This window comes from Ovis canadensis, chromosome 5 (genome assembly GCF_042477335.2).
Source record: "Ovis canadensis isolate MfBH-ARS-UI-01 breed Bighorn chromosome 5, ARS-UI_OviCan_v2, whole genome shotgun sequence".
NCBI classification, from domain to species: Eukaryota; Metazoa; Chordata; class Mammalia; order Artiodactyla; family Bovidae; genus Ovis; species Ovis canadensis.
In genome coordinates this window covers 71,747,941-71,753,940 of record NC_091249.1, presented here as the reverse complement: position 1 = coordinate 71,753,940, position 6,000 = coordinate 71,747,941, and the positions used below count along the sequence as shown (strand labels likewise).

Sequence of the window (6,000 nt, the reverse complement as noted above, 5' to 3'; positions counted from 1 at the left end):
AATGAGCAGTATTTCTGACCTCAAAGTGCTTACAGTCAAATAGAAAAGACTAAGAAATATTTGTGGTTCAACATCATTACCTACCTGTGCATGCATGCTCAGTTGTGTCAGACTCTGTGACCCTCTGGACTATAGCCTACCAGGCTTCTCTGTCCATGGGATTTTTCAGTTAAGAAGACTAGGGAGGGCTGCCATGCCCTCCTCCCAGGGATGTTCCTGACCCAGGAATCAAACCCCTGTCTCCTGTGTTTCCGGCATTGCAGGTGGATTCTTTACCCAACATCATTAGCATATTAATAAAGATGTGACAAGGGACTGCAGGAATCTCATTTCTAATGCTAATCTCATGCTAATCCTGGTGTCAGTGAAGAGTCCCTGAAGGAGGTAATGGATAAATCTTGAAGGCTGAAATTAGGGCAGAGAAGGGACTTTCAGAGGATATAGGGTGAGCAAAGGCAGAGTGTAGAGTCATCCATAAGGTGGTTGACCATAGGAGTGTGGAGTTCATGGGAGAGTGCTTCTGATATACTTGCTTGCTGGTAGTATTGATAAAGGACATGCAGTGAGATCAGAATGATACCTTAATGACCTCAAGAAGATCCTGGATGCTTCCATTCAATGTTCTCTGCGAACACACAATATGTTAAGAATCTCCTACAGAATAGACAGGGAATAAACAACAGTCACATCTATGATCCCTAGCTTGTTGCCCCTTCTGCCAGGGCAGTGGGGAGGGGGTGGAATCAGGACATTGGCCTATCTCTGAGATAAACATCTCCAGAATGCCTCATAGTCTGCTGGCAGTAGTTCTTAGAATAGCTTGGAGTGATCTGAGTATTCTGTAAACACCTAGAAAAATGTGCTGTGTATAATCATAGTTATTAAAAATTATATTAATAATAATATTAGATAACATTACTTATTACAAGCCAAATACATGTTGGCTCTTGGCACACATGAACTTTGATTTTCAAAAGAAACTGAGGCACAGAGAAATTAAGCAACTTGCCCAAGGTCACTCAGAAAAGAAAATAGTGAAGTGTGGACTCGGTCCAGGTAGTCTGTCTCCTGAGCTCAAATTTTGCAGCTTCCTCCCATAATGCTGTGGTTTCTCCTGAAAATTTAATGCTGCTTTTGGAGCCAAGACCCACACACGCCATCTACTTTTTCAGACATCCACACCATCTTTTTTCCAGACATAAAATTCAGAGTCAAACTTAGAGAGGTCTTAAGGAGAGGTAGACAGTCTGGTCACCTTTAGTACTTCTGGAAAAGATGCTCTTGGAACAAAACAAGTGTTTCCCAAAGACCGCCAGCAATATGCTAGATGACTCTGAATTTGCGTGGGCCAACATTTCCATTTTAATAGATATATACTTTAAAAATATGTATTAGATACACATTATGCTGATATGCATGTATACTAAAAGGATAATTACTGTAATTACTTTTTAATTTTTAGAAATATCAAAAATATTTAAGTGGACAAATAATGTTATAATAACTTATTTATCCATAATTCAATGCAGAATTTTGATAGTTGATTTATTTACTGGCTTGTTCATTCAACAAATATTTACTGAGCATATAATATGGGTCAGGTGCTGTTCACAAATAAACTAACAAATATCACTGCTATTTCATAGCTAGCATTCTAGTGGGGAGAAACAGATGAAAATTAAAAAATGCAAATAAATAACATAGTATATTAAAAGATGATAGATACCATGGGAAAATAGAACACGGTAATGTAGCATTACCGGCATTCAGAGGAAATGCCAATAAAGAGAAGGAGTGAAATTTAAAATTTTTTTGTTTTAACTAAAAATCATTACAAATAAAGCTGAAATCTCTGTTAAAAAAAAATATTGTTTTACATTACATGCCTTTCTCTGGGAACATTCTCTTTACTATGCCTAATTTTATTAATGTTCTACTGAAGCCAGAGACATATTTTCTTTTAAAGTAAATAACAAATAATTAAAGTTAACAAAAATAAATATCACATAATTAAACATCTAAAGAAAAGTATTATTAAATAATGGTAACAGTACAGCATGGATATGACAAAAAATAAAAGGGAAGAATACTATTTGAGTGGGCTTCCCTGGTGGTTCAGTGGAAGAGAATCCATTTGCCAGTGCAGTACATGTGTATTCCATCTCTGGTTTGGGAAGATCCCCTGGAGAATGAAATGGCAACTCACTCCAGTATTCTGGCCTGGGAAATCCATGGACAGAGGAGCCTGGTGGGCTACCGTCCAAGGGGTCTCAAAAGAGTTGGACACAACTAAACAAAAACTGCTTGAATCGTTAAATTTTGGACTTATTTAAATAGGGAACACCAAACATTTTCCCCCTCCAATTGACTCTATGTTGATAGGAAGAGAGAAAACTAGAGTTACTCACCACACCCAAGTCAGCTCTTGATACTCAAGATGAAATGCTTCCTCACAAGGCCTATGGGGAAGATTTCATCACCTAAACACATCTGAGCTTCTACAGTCTGCAGCTTTCTTCTCTGCTTACTTACATGATCATTTCTGTGGAGACAGCAGATAAAATACAGAGAAGAATACAAAATATAGGCTATAACAACCCATTACTTTATGCTATACAACTATATCTATGTGATGCTGATGTCCAAGTGTGTGTAGACTGTGTGATTGTTGAGGCTTTGATGGGAGCAAGATGCCAGCGTTCCCTGGAGGGGAAGGCAATGCCAAGTGTTGAGGATGAGTTGCAAGCCTTTCCTCAACCACTTAATTACTGTCAAGTCAGCTTTGTTAGAATAAGGCCCTGACATTAAGTGTGAACCCAAGCGGGGAAAAAGTCCTCTCCTATTTTAACATTAATTACTTAAGAATGAGTAACAAATAATCACAGCTAACATTTATTGAACACTTACTATGTGCTAGATATGTGCTAATGCTCCACGTGCATCACGCTATTTGATTCCCATGATGAGGTTCTATGACGATTTCCATCTCACAGGTGAAGAAATACAGGTTCAGAGAAGTTAATTAACATGTTCCAAATTATATCAAAAGTCAGTCAAGCCCAGACTGTCTGACTGAAATTTGTACTAATCCTATGTGAATCTGTAAATAACCCTACAGGTTAAGAACAAAGGGTATCTCAAGGGTTTCCCTGGTAGCTCAGTGGCAAAAAACCGCTTGCCAGTGCAGGAGACATGGGTTTGATCCCTGATCCGGGAAGATCTCACATACCATGAAGCAACTAAGCCTGTGTGCCACAACTATTGAATCTGTGCACTAGGGCCTGGGAGCTGCAACCAGGGTCCACGTGCTGCAACCACTGAGTGAAGCCTGTGCACCCAGAGCCCGTGCTCCACAAGAGAAGGCACAGCAATGAGAAGCCTGTGCTGCCCAGCTAGAGAGTAGCCCCCACTCACCACAACTAGAGAAAAGCCTACGCAGCAACAAAGATCCCACACGGCCAAAAAATCAAAACAATTTTAAAATTTTAAAGAAGAGTACCTCTATTCCATGGAGGAGTGGCAGAAAATGTAATGGTTGAGAGAGCAAATGCTAGTGATAGAAGTGTCCGAGTTTTAATTCTGGCTCTGCTACGTATTAGCCATGTGGATTTGGGAAATTTATTTAACTCTTTTAAGACTTACAACATCCTAAATTGTCACATTTTAGAGAACTTTCAATCTCTCTGAGCCTTACTGTTTTCGCCATCGTCGTCACCATAACATCATCATCAACATCCCAGCTATCACACATTGTTTTCTCGCCTTAATTTTTTCCCATTCTGAAATCGCCGTGCTATTCCTTCAATCTCTTGGATCAAGGAGTGGCTACAATGTTCAACCACCACTACTAATAATAGTAATAAGAGCAAACATTTATTGTACGCTTACTACATGCCCAGTGCTTTTAGTGCATTATCTCATTCGATCTTTACAACTACTGCCTGAGATAAATACTAGTGTCATTTATAATTTATAGTTAGAAACAGAATTCATCTAGAACACACCACTGCTGCTTTCACATCCTTTCTACCAACCGACCACCCAGACCACCAGCTGGCTTGGGACCTCCAAAAGGGCATACTGGAAATAGCATGGAATTTCCTGCAGGAAATTGAACACTTCAGGAGTCTGACACTAAAAGGGTTTGGAACTATCCACTGACTGACAGCAGTGGTTGCTCAAGGAATTTCTGTTTCCTCTGTTCTAACTTCCTTTGCCACAGGGGCATGCCAAACACCTCCAGTTCCTCTTAAGAGAGGGAGTTGGAAAAACAGTAAGACCAGTGACTCACCTGAGAAGAACAAGCAGAGAGCAGAGACAAGGAATCAGACTTAAATATTGCAAATCCCAGTCACTCATTTTCCTTGTTAACAACCCTGAGTGCCTTTGAGTAAAAGATGCTATAAAAGACAGACGTATTTGGAGTGATAATAATCTCCTATTACATAATATAACTTTCTCCGTATTTGCTATTATTTATTCAATGGCAAATTTAATAACATTTATTGGAAAACCATAGAAAATGGAAAAAAAAAAAACCAGTTAAGCTGTCCTGTATGATTCAGTCTACATTTCGATTAAATTTAAATTATTCTCTTCCCATGGCTATACACTCTTGCCCCATTTTTAAAAACCTGAAGTCCAGGGTAGGAGAGACCAAGAGCATCCCAGAGGGCAGCAGCACGAATTCACTCCCCTCCAGCCCCCGCAGCTCCTTTCGCCCATCTCCCCTCCCCCTTAGCCGGGTCGCTTGCCATTGGTGGTTGCCATGACAACCGGCAGCTGCCAGGGCAGGCCGCCTCTACCGCAGCAGGGGTGGGGTTTCGGAGGAGGGGGCAGGAGAGGAGGAGCCAGAGGAGGTGTCTGCTGCAAGTTCCTGGCTGCTTCTGAGCTCACCCCATCCTCCGAGAGGGAGGAGGCCAAGTGGTGATGCTGCTGCTTCTGCCGCTTCGACTGCTGATACTCCAGTGAGGGCTGGAAGGGTGGTTCCTATTAGCACCGTCGCCAACCAGAGAGGGAGGGGAAGAAATCCCGGCAGCCGCTGCTGATGTTGGGTTCGGAGGCTGCATCCGACTCGGTCACAAGGAAAATGGATTCAGTTTGCATCTTTCCTTCCTTTCAACAGCTTCTCCGGATCTCAGCATGGTAAGTAGCAGGGAGCGAGGTTAGCTTCTTGATTAAGCTGGCTATTAAATGACCTGTGTATACATTTGTGGCCTTCATTGAACAATGACTCCCTCAGAGATGGGGAGGAAGATGTGGAGACAGTGATGGGGCTGGGAGAGAGGCAGGTTGCCAGGGAGAGAGAAGTAAGGAGGCATCTGCTTGTGTTTAAAAAAAAAATGTATATATGGTGTTCTGATTTCATCTTGAACTGGCTCAGAATGCAGACTGAACTGCTTGGTTCCTTTCCTTCCAAGCTTAGCAACAGAATCAAGGGGTGGAAAAAGAGCTCCCAAGAAATAGATGTTATTGAAAGGAATCATTTCATTTGCAGCTCTCACATATAGGGTCGGGCCTTCCTTCAAAAACACATTTGGTGCCTCCTAGGCTTGCAGGCCCAATTATAAGGTGATTTTGCTTATTTCCTTCATTGCTAAGAAAAGGTAGCCCCAGAATTTAGCCTTTTATTTCATATTCTGGTGTACTCTTGCTGAGAAATAATTTGCCAGATAGAGTTTCATTTTTAGTGTACAGATTTGATTGTGATCACACAAATGGATATCCTGTGGATATGCATATCATCTATACACATGTTACTTAGCATTTATGAAACATATTTATATGCAGAGTGTGCTTTGCAATGATTTTTATGGGTTTTAAATGCCCTTGCATGCTTGGAGATAATTGCTTATTTTTGAGACTATGCTTCTGGTTTGTATTATTATTCATTGACTTCATTTGGATTAATGCAAGATTTATTCTTGTTATTGTCCCTTAGTTTCATTGTGACCACTTAGGACAATCTGTGTTATAGCCTGCCTTTTTCCATTTAATTGG

At 40.8% G+C, this 6,000-nt stretch overlaps 1 protein-coding gene across 2 annotated transcripts in view; it reads left to right on the top strand.

Annotated features, from left to right (window-relative positions):
- Positions 1-4,813: 4,813 nt before the first annotated feature.
- Positions 4,814-6,000, top strand: part of JAKMIP2 (janus kinase and microtubule interacting protein 2) — a 199,880-nt gene continuing 198,693 nt past the window's right edge. For both annotated transcript variants that reach the window (XM_069592359.1, XM_069592358.1), the window contains exon 1: positions 4,814-5,145. The gene's annotated coding sequence lies outside the window, so the exon portion shown is untranslated. The remainder of the gene's footprint in view (positions 5,146-6,000) is intronic.